Source organism: Ptychodera flava, chromosome 4 (assembly GCF_041260155.1).
Source record: "Ptychodera flava strain L36383 chromosome 4, AS_Pfla_20210202, whole genome shotgun sequence".
Taxonomy (NCBI): domain Eukaryota; kingdom Metazoa; phylum Hemichordata; class Enteropneusta; family Ptychoderidae; genus Ptychodera; species Ptychodera flava.
In genome coordinates, this window is record NC_091931.1 from 21650535 (window position 1) to 21669001 (window position 18467).

General features: G+C 39.7%; 1 protein-coding gene and 1 long non-coding RNA gene across 4 annotated transcripts in view; one reads left to right on the plus strand and one right to left on the minus strand.

The window, feature by feature from the left end:
* LOC139131182 (rho GTPase-activating protein 7-like) overlaps positions 1 to 18467 on the plus strand; it is a 123369-nt gene that overhangs the window by 68734 nt on the left and 36168 nt on the right. The gene's annotated exons all lie outside the window — the stretch shown is intronic.
* Positions 406 to 18467, minus strand: part of LOC139131184 (uncharacterized) — a 34154-nt gene continuing 16092 nt past the window's right edge. For both annotated transcript variants that reach the window (XR_011552072.1, XR_011552071.1), the window contains one exon: positions 406 to 2879. This is a non-coding gene — a long non-coding RNA (uncharacterized lncRNA). The remainder of the gene's footprint in view (positions 2880 to 18467) is intronic.

The following is an 18467-nucleotide window of genomic DNA, read 5'->3' on the forward strand; positions in this document are numbered from 1 at the left end:
GATTAATTCCTAGTTGACTCATTTTATGAACTTTACGATGGTGGCCTACATTGGTTTTATGTTTTCATCACCATGGAACTCATTCTTGGCCATTGAGCGCCATCTGTATCAAAGTATTTTTATCACAGACCTAATTAATGAAGAGGACTCTATCCTCTCTGAGGACATGTAATCAAAGTACCCATTATTAACAAGTGGGGACTGTGTCATCAACGATGACTTGTTTTTTGATAAAATGCACCAAAGGGACATATTGTGCTTCACTAGTTTAACGAACTTGACCTTGTGGTGAAAAACCAACTTGGCAGGAAAGGGGTAAATCAATTTTCAAGGCATTTTCAGCGCTGAAAGAAGTCTTTGAGTTGAATGTTCACCAGATGATACACAAAACTATTTCAAAGTCAATTTGGAAGTGTATCTTGGGATGTTTATTACCAGGCTCAAAAAAGATCACAAATTCTGTATGATGTGAGACAGTCAACAGATAGGTCTTGCCATCTCTCACTATTTTGCTTTTTGTGTTGTACAGAAAAAATAGATATTTTCGTGGCGGTGCAAATTCCGTGGAATATTCTGACATGATTGGTCCTCCAGTTTGACTTGCCAGTCTGTGGTTTGCGTACCGCGGATGTTGAACTGTGGACTGGACTGCATCAGTTTCCAGAACAAACAGAACAAAGAGATCACGGAAGATTGCCGGTGTTAGGTGTAGAATGTATCCAGTTTGGATCGCACAAAAGAGGCATTTAAGCAGTGACTGCACAAACAAATTTCCTACACATTGAGAAATTCCGCAAAATCATTCAATACGGCCTATGTCAATTGGCAGCATTGTTCAAAAGTTGTGCATAAACAGTGTTTTGTTACTGGGAAAAGAGATGAAATTAGAATTCCGCTGTCATTTCGGTTATCGGCTTGATTTGTTTCTGATATGAACTTGAAATGCTCAGGTCATTCCCGTCTGAATTGCATTTGATCTTCTTTCGGTAGATATTTAGCACGATAGTCAAAATTTAGTGTTTCAAGAATTCAACTCTTGCTAGTTCATAATGACTGTTTTGACCATTTAAAAAAACCAGGTCTGATGCACTTGAACTGTTTAAGCCTCAAAAATGTCTCGGATATCTAGCTCCCGTAGTGTTTTCAGGTCCGAATCCTGAATAACTCAAAGTAGTAGATAGTTTGAATGACCTGAAGTTGCCAGAAGGCTCAATATATGTGCAGTAGCAAGTGATATTGTTCTAGTAGTACAAATGGGCTAATTGAACCATTTGAATTATTAAGAGGAAGTTGGCCCTTGATTTCACTGAGTGGTATAATTCTACAGGACCAATATCATCTGTGTCATTTAGAGCGTGAACACATCTCAGACCAGCCACCTTTACTTCCCAGGTCAGGAATCTCTTGCATAGCCCACGTTTCGAGGTCGAAACTACAGACTGTTGTGGCATCAAATTTAGAGCCCGATACAAAAATCATCTGCAATACTTTGATTGTAATCATTGTAAGTTTGTTTGAAATTTACTACTTACTCAGAGTCCAATGTATTATCATTTTACAATTTCAATATTAGTGTGCTAAGCGAGTTTGAAATTCACATGGCTGAGTACTACGTGTCTTTGCCTCCTAATATTCCAAACCAGCCATTCAGATATTACATTTATCAGAATATCAGGAATACTTGTACTTTGTCATTGTACTTTGTCAGAAGATGGGCATAAAAAGTGTTTTTTATCCTTTGTTGAAATTTAAAATCCAAACAGCTCCATAACACCCATGGGAAGGTGGCAACATGAACTACCATTACCTGAATGGGTGTCAGGTTCACCCTATATATAGACCCAGCAAATCAAAACAACTCCAAACCTTTTTAAAATCAGACCAGCCTTTCAAAACTGTAATACTGTCTACCAGAACTGAGATGTGTATTCATCAAGTGAAAGTTGCACCAAGGTGTAATCACCGCTTGATCTTTGACAAGAGGGTTCCCCTTCCGGTATTAAAAAGGAAAGAATCGCGAAAGTACAACTTCTAGTGGAATCTCTCTGTCGCTCATTAGAGTCTGAGTGTGTGAGCTCTCAATGCCTTTATTGAAGTCATTTGACCATGGCAAAAAGTCAAAAGTGCTTTTAAACAATGCATTCCAGGTAGCTAATTTCTTGAAAATTGTCCAAGTTGCATGCAACGGACTGGTAATGTGCATTGACAGTGAGAGATTTCAAGTTTGAGAATTTGATGAGCTGGTAGGTTAAACCTCGATGACCCTGTTGCACTGTACATTTTATAGGGGATGCGGGTAGTGATGGCTTTAACCTGTGTCAGGAATTTTGTCATTGTCAAAGTAGACTTTTTTGAAAGGTATTGGATTCTGTATTTGCAGAGTTGAAAATGCAAGCTCCCTGTCCATTCATGTCTCAGAGTGCAAATTTCCCTGCCCTGTATATTAGGGAAAGTACTTCTCAATGAATGAGAGAGTCTTTTCACAAGTCATCTGTGTACCTTGCGAGCAGTCTCCAAGTACAACCGCCGATGCAGGTTTCCAATGGTTGAAGTCTTTGGGCACATAGCACCTTGCGTTTCAGGCATTGTCCTACCAACAAACAGCAGTGACATCTGTAAAGCCCCAGGAATCCCAGGTATGCCTTTCTCCTTTGTACTTGTGGACATCGGACACCTCCACACCATTCCCTTGCTAAGTTGATACTCAAACAACCGTCTGAGAGTGTTGATAGGCCCGGCCTGTTGTTGTTTTCTTTTACCTCTAGTTTGCATACGGCTCATGTTTCAGGCCCGAGGAATAAAGCCTTTAAACTGGTCTGGTGTGTGTAAGTCCTGTTCCACCTTGAGAAAGTGTAGGTCTGTTGGGCCACTCCTTGAATCTGAACAAATTAGAAGAAAAAATCGAGGCTGTTAGGAAATAATTGTCTCTGGCAAATATCATTTAAGCAGTGTCATCGGAAGTGAGAACTGGCACTGATGCGTTAGAGGGAAAGATTGTGTGCAATACCGCCAGTTCAAGTTCCATTATTCTGGGTAAGTGACGGCACCCTTAGAAATCATGTTCATGTCCTTGTCTTGTCTCAGATGTTGTCACTTTGCTAATCAGGCGTCTGCACGGTGCATTCCTGTGAGACTAAGACCCATCACTAACGTTAGGATCTGGGGGAAATGAGATTTGCAAATTACAGAAAAGTACAAAAACCTGAACATTGGCAATTACGTACAAATACCACACACCAGTCCGTGATGTGATCAGAGCAGAAGGCGCCTGCTGTAAACAGGACCACCACGATATCGGTAATGTTTGTGGCACTTTGAAATTCTTTTAGAACAAGAAGCATCACTTTCGTCTAAATAGGAAAGTCTTGAAGCCCTAAAGGTAGGCCATCGCAGATTGGTTCCTCAGTTTTCTATTATTGGTCCGATTGGACTACAAGCTAAGGCTTAATTTTACTTTGTCCGTTTTAATGTGCTCATGTACAATCAAGCACAATTTTTTGATTGAAGAGTTTTACAGAACCATGTACCTGTTGATCCTCGAGTTGAACCTACCTATTGCACTCCCCGAATTCTTTCGTTTTTGTTATGTTTCAAGAACATTTCTTGAAATTGTTTACTGAGTTGAATTTTATTATAAGAATATATATACTGCTTGAAAGTCTTTTTATTTTCAATCCTGTGTTTGAGTTTTACAGTCAGAGCAGGGTTGCAGTGACACTGGTTTTCCTTTGAAAATGACATGGGAAAACAGATATGATAAGAAAATTAAATTTAATTTGTTAATTTGTGTAAAGATAATGATACAATGTTTAGGCGAACATCAAAACAGGCAGAACTGTGATTGGTTATTGCAGTTTGTCATCAGAGGTAGTACAACCGCAATTGAATGTCCACACTTGTAGACTTGCCACAACAATACACACCTGTATGTGACAATGCCGTGGAACACCAGTAGCTCAACTCTTGATTATTTCTCTGTAAATGTAAAGCATCCGACTGAAAAAGCAGTACGAATAAGTGTTCTGAAGTGTACATTGTATGTAGGTTTGAACGTTCCGTGTTTGATCAACAACCATGGAGAAGTGGAAACGAACCTCATAAAAAAAGCTTAAATTACTGAAGAAAATATGATAGCCTACACGGACCCATAGTAGGTTGTACTTGTCAAGGCCCTTTGTTGCTTGAATGTTGCATTGTGGGAAATCTTAGGTAGTTTAATATTCATGTACTAGATAACACTTCTATATATACATTGAAAATTGATATGGTTATATACACAAAATTGTGGGTATTGAATATTCTATTAGTTTTGAAACTGGAGGCAACTATCAAAGCAGCTTGTCTCTGCTGGTGGGTTTCTGGGTCAGTGAAAAGATATAACATTTTTTTCCGTATTCTACAGAACCACACGTAGACATTCCGCCAGAGGGCAGATTAAAAAACCACGGGTCATCATACTTATGGTTCTTTGCATCAGTTCAGTGCTCACAGTCAATTGATTTACACAAAAAAAAGTCATGTCCATACATATTCAATCAGCTTAGCTGTAAGTTGTGTTGCATGGATTGTTTTGAGATACTTTGCAGCTTACCAATACACAAAGCTTAATCTGTGGCTTTGCTGAAAATGATACCATTTCGGCAGCGCGTCCTCGCGAAATGCTCGGAAAATTAGGGGTGATCACTGATGAAGTGCGCCAATAACAAAGTACTGGTGTACTTTGTGCAGTGCTGTAGACTAGATTTGTTCTGACGTCGCTGCAGTCTGTTGAATTCCGTCCTTGGTGGGACATTCTATTTATCTGTGAGATCATCGAAGGCCAGACATTTTAACCTTGGCGTTGCCTAATGCCGGACATTATCATTTATTGACATGAAAAGGAACAATTTTAAAGAACCTTAACTTTTAATTAATTTAAGTGTTCCAAAAAAGGTGGGATGGTAAACGTTTGCCTAGTCCAATTTTCTTCACATACTTAAGCATCCTTGAATTTGATTTCAATGGCCCTACTGGCATGCCTTTTTTTCAATGTCCATTTCAATGCACCAGCCAGTCTTTGAAAGTTTGAAGCTGTAATTTCTCCATATGGAATACAATCAATGTCAGCTAGGTAACCAAGTACATGTAGCGGAGTGCTACTCTACATGTTGCTTGGAATCAAGAATCGTGGGAATCACGTATTGGTGTTGGTGTTGTGTCCAAACTTCATAAATTAGTGTCAACAGCCCTAATGGAATGAAAATATTTTGACAAGCGGCTGTATTATCGTTATCTGCAAATGTGAAAATATTGTATTGAGTCCTGCCAAGCCAGCAGCACTTTTCGAGTGGTGGTGTTTTTTGTGTTAAAATAAAGCTGGATGGGAAGAGGCAGTCTGAAAGTTGTGATTTCAGGGCAATTTCACATGACCTTTAATGAGAATATTGGGTGTGTTAGCTGAGAACAAAGTTTCTATTTGTTCTTGGCGTTCTCGGCGTGAAGAGGAAAGAGTGTGTTATCGGTATTCCACTGTCGATACCTATGCTAGGAACTGCACCACAGTTCTACAATAATACATTAAATGTGTCCCATTATAGTATAAATTTGTGATATTCTGAACTTTTTACATTGGAATAATGCCGTCAACAGGTTTTGGTTGGCAATGATTCTGATCAGAATTTTGAGTCCCGGCCATCTCCCCTATCACATCTACAGCCGCTCTCTCAGATCCAACATTCAACATCCCCATTTGCTGCCTCCCTTCTACAAGTGATACGGGTAGTCAGTATACACAAAGTGGCAAATTTCTGGAAAGTCTGACAGCCCATTTAGAGTTTGTTTTGTATTCACTCACCCAGGGGTATCAGCAAGTGCCGGGATGTGTATTGTGTCCATCTCCCAAACAGGTTAAAAGGGGAGTATACCAAGCAATTTTTCAAAATAAGCAGAGCTTGGCTAATGACTTCAGTGTATTCCACGGTAGCTACTGACAGGCCCGGGCCCCTTTTTGTCAAGTAGGGATGTCTCCGTGTCTGTCTTTTGTAATGCCAAGTCATCAGTATCAATGCCCATGTTTCATCACCTTCTGCCTGAACAGCTTGTGCCGCTATGGTCAAGTAGCCAGAGTAAGTCAACACAAGCCAAGGAGAGCATTTTGTACATAGCTAGCAACCACTATCACTGATTGGTACCTTTGCATTTCAAGGGTATATAGGTTTTGGACACGCAGTTATTTGTACCCTGGAAACGTCATTTGTAGGGTCAGTTAGTCACATAGGAATTTTTGCTTGGTCAGAATTCAGAAGTTGTACAGGCTTCACAAAACAATTTATGTGATACCGACTGCTCTAAGTGGTCAAAAATTGGGTCCTAATAGACTCAATCAAGTATACCGAAGCTGTCAATCGGTGATTGGAATCTTTGTTAAAAGGCTGTTCAGTGACCGATAAGCTAGGAAAGATTGACAAAAAATAGATGATAATTTGAACGCCTAATGGCATTAGAGACTTCGGTATCTGTAAAGGTAATGTATTAAAGGTGACCCAAATGCTTTACATTCTGCTCAAGAAATGAGTAACAACAGTGAGAAAAATGAATTTCTGCTGTGAGCATTAATCAAGAAGTGGTTAAACAAGTTAGTTGGCCTCATTTTATCCAAAATTGCGACATCTCCAATCTTGCCCCCCCCCCCCCCAAAAAAAACAAACCAAACTGCTCAAGACCTTGTTCAACAATCTATAATATTGGTCATGTACATATTAACCATTTCAGTGCCTGCATTCATAACATGGCCTGTTGGTGTTGTACAAACTGTCTATCACTACCCCTCTGCTCCCCTCACCCTGAACACACACACGCACATACACATACTGAGCAAATGTTGCATTCTGCTATTATAGTGTATGTATGCAACCTTATTGCCAGTTACCTGGGTACTCCACAGTAGTGTTTGACTTCTCACTGGTCATCCAACTGAATTCAGATTCAGCTCATGCTTTCACAATACAACAATTGTGTGACTTTCCTTTTCTACTCTCTTTACTTGCTTTCTTTCTTTCTCGCTCTTTCTTTTTTTGATGGTGGTGAGCAATAAATTGACCTGTGAAGTGCATTTGATGACTGGGTACTGGATTTCTAAGACGTATTGTCAAAACACCATTGTGTGCTGGTCTCTAACACATCTTGCTCTTAACAATACAACTGTTAAATGGGGTCATCAGCGTGTATCTCAGAACATTTTCCCCCTGGTTTCTGTACCGCTGTAACCATGGCAACTTGTGAAATAGGGAGATGGCACATCGATTGAATCTGGCATTGTTGTGAATTACTTAATTCTTACCCTGAGTAACCACCAGTGTTTTCATGATAAAGTCAAATATTGCTTCGTGTGAAAGGTGCCCTCTGGGAAATTTATGAACTGTTCTGTCTGGAGAGGTTGTCTCCTGTTATACAGCTCAAATGTGTTGTGATAATGAGTGTACAATGTAGCTTGCCGTGAATTGTTCTTTTTCGCTGATAAGTCAATTTTTGGAGCTAAGCGAACTTCAGATCAACGTTGAGCATAATTATATAAGAATGATAAACAAATGTATGGAAGTTTGGTTGCATAGTATTGTGTACTAGTATTATCGTGGTGATTTCACTGCCAGATCAGACCTAACTAGGCATCTCTCTCTCAAGCAGGATATCATTGAATAATAGTTGAGAGAGTCTGTGCAGTCTACAAAATGCATCGACCTCTGCCATTTTCACTGAAAAGGGCAATTTTTGTGTGTGCCAGAAAAAACAACAGGTGCTCATCACTATGACTGGCCAAACAAAAATAATTACCAAATCATGTGCCAGGCAGGAAAATAATGAGACCTTAGATAAACTTCCACCACCAGATCCTGGTATTGTCTGTACTGATAGCATGATAATGAGAGAGTCACTAACAACAGGATGTTACTGATTGTCACAGTGTCCTAAAGACAGGTAGAGGAAACTGACATGTAACAGATACAGTCAATTTCAAGTACATGTCGTTGATGTTGCTGATAGGCTCAAAAACAGAAATTGTAATTGTGCATTGGCTGCGGAGTTATTATAACGAGACCAGGAACAGTGGTTACTCTGTGTACTGTGTGGATTTTGGTAACTTTTATTATAGAGCTGAAATGTTTGAAGTTTGAACACTGGTCCGATAAATGCTATATGGAGCCAATACAGTTATCAGTCATCATGCATGAGCTCTGCAACATTTTTAACAAGCAGATATGCATTTTGCCAAGCTGTACCTTTTTATGATTTTTTCGCTATTTTTATCTTATATGTCAATTGTAAGTTCATGTTCTACTCCCTAAAACTTGTTCAAACAACAACTATGTAGCTTGTCAACATTGCATCTATTCAATGTTGGATGCCCTGTTATTGTACACATTTGAAGTCTAGTCCGGACCAGAATTCACATGTTGACAATAACTATACACTTCACACATTAAAAGGCTGCGTTTACAAGCTGAATACTCTGTATTTCAACAACATGTTTGTAGGAGTAGAACTTTACATTGAAAACAAAAATGGTGAAAAGATATCACCAAAAGTTTAATACAGCTCTTGGAAATTGTGCCGAGAGTATGTCAGGAAAACGCAAAGGCATTCTGCTTGGTTTTGTGGTGCGCTTTGTGTTCTTGCAGCTTTAGTGGGCTCATGGAATTTAGATCACTTGGACTTCCCTCCGCCCACTGGTAACGTCCATTGTCATGTGGCTTTAGTTCAAAGGTCAAGTTCACAGTTCATTGCACTTGCAGAAGCTGCTGTGCTTCTGAGATAAGAATTGTCTAGGTAAATTGTTTTATCCCACCAGATAGAGATAGTCATAAAATGTGAAAATGGAATGTCTGTGAATTTTGCTTGTGAAGCTGATAAATTGTTTATATTACAAAGTGTTGTATAGATACTATATCAATGCTAGTGACGTCAAAGAACACAGTGTTCTATCCATAACTATGCATACTATTGAACATGGCAGACATATTACAGACCTATATAAACAGAGTGGTTATACCAGACCTATATAAACAGAGTGGTTATACAAAAAGTATCCCTTTCTTTGTTTCTGAGCCATTTCGACAAGTAAATTACCTGTGACCAGAAAAACAAAGATTTGTTTTTTCCTTTCCTTTGTGAGATTAGAAGACTGCCGAACTGTGAGGATGTTCAGAAAGCGTGGATAATGTACATTGAAACTGTAGCTTTAATAACAGCTGATGACAATTTCACTTCCATAATAATATATGAATGAATATGGCCCACCGCTATTGTCTCTATATTCATAGAGTTTCTTTCTGTGTTTACCGAAAGTAAGTCGAATTTACATTGAACTTAATCGAGCATAAATTTCCTGTGTTGTGCATTTTGTGTGCGTTTGTCAAGTTTGCTCCAAAAGGTCACTGTGCCAGAGTTCTTCATGCTGATTGAGGCCCCAGCCCAGGCCCAGCCCTTTGTACATCTAGGAATTTCCTTCAAGAACTGTGTTTTGCCGTATAGCATAGGTGTTGTCACTGGTAGCAGTTTTCCATAGTCAATCAGATGGTGGTGTGAAAACAGGTCGTGGCAGATATTGAGCTTTTCCAACGTTCAATGGATATACCACACACAAATTGTTTTAGTATAATTTTACAAACATGTACACAGAGAGCATCATTATAGAGTCTGGCTGTCTGTGATTAGGCCCAAAGTACGCTAGGTCAGGCACTCGGCTGTATATTCTTTTCCCGTCATCCCTGTCAGCTTCAACGTCATTCACGTTTCAGCGTTTATTTGCAGTGTATGACACCACTGTCTACGTGATATCCATTGACGTCATATCAAAACATCAACAGAAAACATCCTTGCATGTACTCATCCTAGGAACCAAGAAATTGCACGTAACCTTTTAGTAGATTAGTCCACTACACATCTCAATGCTTTCAAAATGAGATAAGATTGAGTAAAACTGCCACCCGTTTTTAAGCCTGCACAAGTTCTCCACAAGGGGATTTTGAGGGGTGGCCAACCCCCTGCTTCTGAAGCAATTTATTCATATGTTAATAACAATACAAAAGAATACAAAAAAATTTTCACAACAATAGAATATGGTAATTGTCCATCGGTATATAAATTGCCTGCCGTACTGTTTTTCACGGCCATGGAGAACATTGATAAATTCATAATCATGCAAATTCCTTTCCAGAACTGGCTTTTTGCACTACTTCCTGACTCTTGACACTTGCCTCACTCATCAGTGTACTTTGTAGTTTAGAGGGTGTCATTGATATCTCTCTTTGATTGAATAACCTTTGTATGAAATAACACTTGTGCATAAGATAATATCAGAGGTATAAAGATAATAGATAGATAGATTTATTTCAGTACTACCGGCCTCGCCAAAAAGTACAAAAACAAGAGCAGTACATAAGATACGGATCGCTAGCAATTGACAAAGTAGTTTTACAGTCCATATGATAAGCAAACAGGTTTACAAGTTGAATCTTTGATTATTTAAAACATCATCACGAAGCTGAGTGGCAGAAAAAATGTAGTTTCCTAGTTTTCTTAAAGTTGTGGTATTTATGGAAGGTTATCTTGGCCTTGGCCTTTACCCTATCTTCTATCCGACAACGGACGTATGTCGTCGCGAACGCTATCGTAGACGTATGTAACACCGTCTATTTTCAATTTATCGTACGATAAAAATGCCCTTTTTCCTTGTGCTCTTGCTGATGCTAGATGGTGACCAAGTTTTCTTCTTTTATCTCTAACTCTTTTAGCTGCCTCGTATACCTGCTTTCGTTGTTGATAGCGGGCGAATTTCGCTATTATTGGTTGTGGCCGAACTCGAGAACTTGAAAGCCGATGGACTCTGTCGAACTCGATATTGTCACCATTTATGCCTAATTTGTCCCGTTATGATGATTTCACCTTTGACTCGGACTGATCCCACGTTTCATCATCGTCCTGAATAATGCCTTTGAATAATAAATTATCCCGTTTCATTTGGCCTCTAAGGGAATCTAGATCGTTTGTCAAATCGTTGACTTGGTCGTTCAGATTCTTGTTTTCTTCGGTCAATCGCGCTGTTTCTTCTCGAGCTTCGAGAAGCTCCTGTTTTACGTCTTGGATGTCTTCACCAGACCTGTCAATCTTTTTGTTCAATTCATTGGCCATTCTATCCATTTTCCTACCCAGGTCAAGTTTCATGTTACGTAACTCCTGCATAACATCTCCGAGTTCAACACTTTCGTTGTTTGCAGCAGGATTTGATGAAAAAAGCGTAGTTTGCCTTGTACGTCGTTTCTCGGAGGATTGTTGGCTACTTTGGTTAGGACCAGGGTTACTTTCAATATCTCCAGACAACAGCAACAAAGATATCAACGCAAGACGAATAGCCAAACAAACGGTATTACCATTGACATCAAAATGGCCGCGAACACCTGTACCACTCGGTGGATGCTCGAACGTACCAATTCTCATTCTCCACTGTTCTATAGAGACTCCCATTTCCAGAACTGAACTTCCAGGCTGACCAGTAACACTTTAGCTATTCAACAGTATGATACACTATGACCAAACGTCCGTCTATCATGAAAAAACACCAAGAAATCGGGACACGAAATTGCAGCCAGGTTCAATTCGAACGCCCTCTAGCGACCTTCGTATAAAGATAATATCAGAGGCAGTAACCGTACTGTTAAAAAATGCAGATACGCAGAGTCCGTACCATTGATGTACTTAACCTCAGCTTTAACAGTCAAGTTACAGGCTTGACCCAGAAATCAAATCTTTTGCAGGTTGAAAATTCCTGTAACATCATCATCCTTCTGTTCAACATGGTTAGCATATCAATATCATGTAGCCATTTGATGCGAAAGATATGGCTTCACTGTTCCTCCAGGTTGGGGGACATGTGTAACGAAACTAGCCAAACAGACTAATTGTTCTCTCACATGAAAAGATATGGTTTATTTTTGTCTTGACCTCGCTGCCAGATGATACTTCGAAAAGAAAACAAATGAGATGTAGGTGTTGAGAGTATTGAATCAATGAGAACATCTTGAAGCCAAACCAGTGTCCTTCAGAGAGAGCGCCACCTATGGTCAGTTTCAGAAAAGCATTTGTCTGTTGGATTGAGCGGAAAGAAGGGGTACAACTTCATTTTGCCCATCGTTTCATCTTTTAACATGTCTTTACGATGGTCAAGCAATCTCTCATCATGGATTTTCCATTCTATCACGCCAATTTATACTGATGCAGAATTTTTTTCAGTGTAAATATCATAATGACAAAGGCATTTACAGTATGTCATCTTAATTGTAAATTGCCGTATTTAAATGTCACATACTGTCAAATGAATATGGGCCATATCTCAAGAGTGATCTGACGTGATTAGGTGTGACATTTCATTAAAAGGTTAACATACACCAGAGCCTTTGCATCGTTGGACCCCTGCACCCCATCTTTCTCAGAATCTTGTGTCAAAGCTGTCAACTGTTTGCACGCCTAGATCTACTGAACTGGTTCACCTCGAGATTGAGACTGCTCCATTGTTTCAATTCAAGCAAGATTTGTTGACTTTATGTACATAGAAATGGGGTGACACTGTTAGTGGAACAATTGTCATAACTATTGATGATATTTCCATTTTATAGCTTTTGTTCTGTAAAATGCGTTTTTCTCCTTTCCGTCCTCTGTAAAGCACATTGAAACACAGAGGGTAAACTGTGCCAACACGTTGCTCGCAAGATGCAATTCTACTTTCAGTGTGTGCAAATTCTAGTCCAATCTGGTAGACCAAATACTCATAAGTCCACACTGACTTTGACAATCACACGCACATACAAACCTTGTTGACAAAGTGTATGCAAGGCATTTCAGCACCAGGAGAAGAAACCGAATCATACAAAGATACAGTAGAAGATGCATTGGAACATTACAGCTAATGGAGAAATCTACCAGTATATACATACATGTATATTGGGTCATTTAACTCACTGAAGCCATTTCCTGTCCCATATCCCACACTCTTGGCAACCAGCTGGAACCTCTGCAGATCTTGACTCCCTGTGGGGGTCATCACCTTTAGGTCACAGACCGTGTGGTTCCTGATTCTCGACCAGTAATGTTGCCACCCCCACCCCCTTCCACTTATCTAAGGGTTAATTGTCACCAGCAGTCACAAAGCAATATGTTGTTATTTGAAAAGGTTTGATAGGCCGTCGATAAATCAGATTTCATGCTAAGCATGTTGATACTTAGACCAGTTTTGAATTCAAGGCCCTATCTCTGGGATGAAGTAGAAAGTGAATTTTTGTGAAATAATTCAGTTCTGTCGTTTAATTTAAGTAGTCAGCTCTGGTTCTGTGCAGCGGGATCTACCACTGTGGCCCAATTCAAGGATAGGGTCACATTTAAAAAGACGAGTCCAGTCAAGAAAAAAAGTGAGACTGGTAGTAGCCTATGGAATGTATACCTTCATGAAATCAACCTTTTTGCAGTAGCGTTCAATATTATTCAGGCAGATGGCATGTTGGTGGTAGCTTGACCATTGAAGTGTTTCAGCCATACTTGCATGGTAGTCCCAGATAGTATGATGAGGGGGCTACTGTTGAGTGTGAGTAGGGGGTTACTGTTGAGTGTGACGAGGGGGCTACTGCTAGCACCTCTTTGTCTACAGCCTGATTAAGCGAAGGTGATGTCACAACTCGTCATTCAATTGACAAAGCAGAAACTTATGACAATAATAGCAATCAGTATTTGCCCTCTTCAAATTGCCAATTGGCCCCTGGCCTGCTTTCTTTTCCCCTTTATGTCAGCCATGAAAGCCCATCATGTTGGATTTAGGCAGCTTAGCCCATCAATCACAGCCACTCTGCTATTTTAGTACAATGAAGTTGCAATGAATTGCATCAAATGTTCAATGGCGTTCCCTCCAGGCATGTGACAATAACTAGGTCATGATTTTGTTTATCATCAAAAAAATAAAAAAAAACCCAGATTTTTGCAACCTACCCCCTTCACGGTTAATCTCCAAACAGATCGCTTTGAAAACAAGCACTTATTGTCGTTTAATCTCTTAACAGATCTTCCCACTTTTCTGTGACTCATTTCCTTCACTTTTGACAAGAAAACAGAGTTTAGGCCTCAGTGTTTATGTCAGAGAATCTGCGCATATAAAACAGAAGACAGATCTAGAGAGGGAGGGAGATGCAACTAAGTACCAAGTCTGATATCCTGTCAGTCAGTCAGTCAGGATTAACAAGGTCATTTCCAAAATTGCCGGTGGCAGAGGTTTTTTCTGTTTTCATTTTGTTTCAGATGATGTTGTTTGCCTAGAAGGGCCGTCTTTATATCTGACTTTGTGCTACTGTAAGTGAACATAGCGGTAGATCCAAGGTATTGGGAGTGTGATAACAAATGTCATGAAGATGTATGTGTGCATTTGTGTACATGTGTGCCCTGCATGTGCATGTACTGTTGGCCCACTGAGAAAACTATGATATCTGTTTTTGCCCATATTCATCAAAAGGTAGTGGCTTGCCCAGGGTAGAAGGCACAGGGACTCAAAGTTGACATTGATGTGTATGCATGCGCACTACGCATACATGCCTGTGTTGGTGTGTGGTGTTTGTGATACTTATCAAGTCCTGACAGAGTCACCGGACCATGGCTGGCATCTCCAGGATCACCTCATTTGAAGAGGCTTTTCTTTCTTTTCCTCTGTGTCTCCCCCCTTTTGTGGCATTCAACGTGGGGGTGAGATCCATCACCATTGCACCGTGAAAAGGCACTTTGCCTCTTGGCAATGAAAAGAAGTCTTATTACTTTGCAGTGGCCATGGAGTAGATAGCTGTGTTGTGTTAGTGGAAAAAAGCAGTCAACAGATTTCACTTCTGGGAAGTTTGTTCTCTCATCAGGACATGGTTATATAGTCACAGGTGCTTCATGTCAGTTTCCGATGACGAACATATCAGACTTTGCTAGAGCTGCAAAAATTTCATACCCTCTCCCCTTGTGTATATTGATATGGTGATGTATTTTTAAAAGGCAAACTTTGTGTGTGTGTGTGTGTCTGTCTGTCTGTCTGTCTATGTGCAATGGCTGCTTGAAGATACAATAGATATTGTCAAAGCTGAATAGCTTCTTTCAATCTGCAGCTTCCACAGACAGGCCTCGGAAGTTTTAATCACAGGGTGTCATAAGATTTGAAAGCTTGGATTGAGCTTTGTGCATGATTCAATGGCTGTATAACCGGATAATAGGTCCGGGGTCTTTTCACGTGACGTTGCTTGCCTTTCATAGCAATTATCTGACAATTACACCCCGATTTATTTTGCCTGGTCTTTCAGACGCTTTAATAATTAATAGAATTGCTCCAATTAAGCCTCCAATGGTGCGTCCGAGGCTCGATTTCCATCCTGTGCCGTTGATGTGGGTCACTATATGGCACTGACATAGACACCACTCTTAGAAAAGTACAGTAGTTGCACAAAACTGAATTCTGCACCGTCTTTGTGTGTGGTGCAGTGCTCTCGGGACTTGGACAGTTACTTGTTAATTTAAGCAGTGTTTCTGTGGGAGGGTATTGTCCGCCATATCTGAAAGGGAGAGAAAAAAAGAGAGGCAACAAAGGATAAGATTTGCTGACAATCCTGTCCCCTGGGTATGCGGTATTGTATAGCTTTATGCCAGTGCAGTGAGACAAATTCATGTCTAGAGGCCATAGCGTGAGTGAGGTAGCCAGATCATGAAAGTGTAAATTGTAATTCACCGGTCGAAAGTATTACTTCACGCCCACCTTTCCACCTTTCCACTGTCTCCGGCAGGACCATGGTAACAAATGAAATTCTCACACAAACTGTGCAATTGCCCAACATAACTTTACCAAATTTATCTGTAAGAATATTATCTCATCTCCACCCCCAGCCTGTATATCCATGTTTCCCTGAAATCTGGATCTGACAAGTAAGTCTCAACCCGAACTGCAGATGTTCGTGACAACATTTTGGACAGAGCAAATAAAGCCAACACTTGGGCAAATTTCAGTGTATCAGATCAGGAACAGTCAACTTCTCAACCTCAACACATTAGTCTTTCCCCAAGATATGACACCCTAGATTTCAAAAAAAAATTATTATGTTACCTGTCAATGCCTCTCTCTGGATTTAATAGACAAATAATTAGCAATGTTTCATTTATTTCTGCATAAAAAGGGGGATCTGGGATTTATGTCGAAGTACAAAACTTGAAAGAAATTCATGCTGTCTGTATTAAAAAGTGTCACATCACTTTTGTTGTAAAACTATCTTAAAATAGTTTGATCTTGATATAAACTTATTTGCGTGTTGCTTATTCTCTGAATGTTTTTCCTCAGCTCTCTTATATAAGGCGTTGGTTCTTCCGCAAGTTTTTTAAAAGTAAAAATCCTATAGCCTGAATTTAAATAAGGAATATAAGTATCATGTGCTGAACAATTGCATCAAAAAGCTTGCAAACTTGAAAGGTGATAATATTGGATGAAATGTCAGTGTTTTGATTCTGAAATTTCATAGATGTGAAAAAAAGGACTGCCTGTATGCATTTTAACCAGGCCTTTGCACTTTTTACATCCATCATAAAGTGGATGCATGGGTATTCAACTATCTAAAGGAAACATTCAGCTGATGTATTTAAAATTTCAATGCAAATATTTGACTCACTGGGATCAACAGTGAGCGTATTGTTGACGTTTGGTTCTTGAAAGTATAAACTCTCCATCACGTCTTGTTTGAGTCCTCATCTTTCAGAGATGAATGATCATTCTTTGAAAGGACCTTGTTACTGATTGTAAATAAGATTTGTTCCAATTGATGTAGTGTCAGGGTATTACTTATTAATGAGATGAAAATGATGTGTTGGAATGTTGGTGATAATTCAGAATTGGTCATGTGACAGATATGTATATAATATTCAACCAATGACTGATGACTATTCATTTGTTGTGTGACCCTGATCCTAAAGTTGTAAAATAATAGCGCAATCAGGCGGCATCACCGTGGTGATACTTTTGCTAGTTCATGGTTGTCTAGGTATCAGAAGGCTGATAAGTGTGCATTAGCTACCGTTTTCTTGTTTTCTTATGCTTATCGGTCTTCAGCTTGCAAGACCATGCTCTTTTCTCTCATAATTTTACGTAAACAGTCTGTTACGTAATGTAGAAATCCGGTGTTGTGCTTTGCACAAAAGACTTAAATGGTTGGTATCAATGGAACTACCAGTATTTCATTTTGTTCACTGTTGCTGTGTTTTCATTCTCAAAAGCAAATTTTCAAAAGGAGCACAAGCAAGGCTGGCCTGAGCATTCGCTGAAGCCATGCATTTGTGTGAGCAATCCAAGCCATGCATACTCATACAAGCAGGTAGCTGTTTGCCAAATGGTTTATGTCAATGAAATTATGATAAGGGAAAGACTGCAAACATGGCAAAGGGAGATTAAAGACAGAGCAAAGGGTGTGATAGAAATAAACACCCTTTGAACTTTGTCAAATCTAATCTTAGCTACTGATACCACAGTCCTGTTGAGCAGATGTGTTTCTCATGTGGCAGTTTAGCATTGTCTGTGGGTGCTGCTGCCTCGGTTGCTGGTACTTCAGCTCCAGTGCCAAGCAAAGAGCTATCCCCCCCTCCAGGGTAAAATGGTCCTCTGTGATCAGGACAACGGAGATACACAGAAATAGCAACAGATATATACCGCTCATTGTGTTTCAAGATTTGATATTCAGATTAGTGGCATTCAGGCCTGCGCATGGACCAACTTGGCACTATTACAAGTTTACAAAAAGTCTGCTCAGTGTGGATTGCTATTGAAGACAACCTCGTTGCCGCCGCATAAACGTTTAGTGTGCTGAAGAATAGGATCTCTAGTCAGTGTGCTTGCCATCAAGCTTGTAGTGCTAGACATTACAGGGACAAGTTGCAGGCACCGGTTGAACCAAATTAATTTCTTTGGATTACTACAACTGTAAAAGTGAAAAAGTAAGTGTGTTTTTACTTTCTTTGGAAGGTCCCCCAGTATGTAAGAAGTGCAAACATCTCCGTGTCTATGTACTGTACATAGACATAGTGTGACTCCACTCATGATACTGGCTTTGGAAGGTTGCCAGTCACTAATATTCACATCTCATTGTATTTGCATAACCTACAAGACTTGTCAGTATTGAATTTGAAAAGGTTTGAAAAAAAAAAAAACCAGCACAAGCGAAAGCCGCAAATTTGGGCGTTCTCTATCCAAGACCCTTTAATAGGCATATTTTATTCAGCCAGATTATGTTACTGACGTTTTCTCTATTCTTGAGCAAGAAAACCTCTAGAAAATACTGTCAAGTACTTCGTTATGTGTTATTGGAAGCAAGTAGTGTAGTGCAAAGTATTTTATGACTTCATTTTAGAAAACAGAATCAGAGGAAAACGTCCTTTGTGGCTCAGAAAAAAAA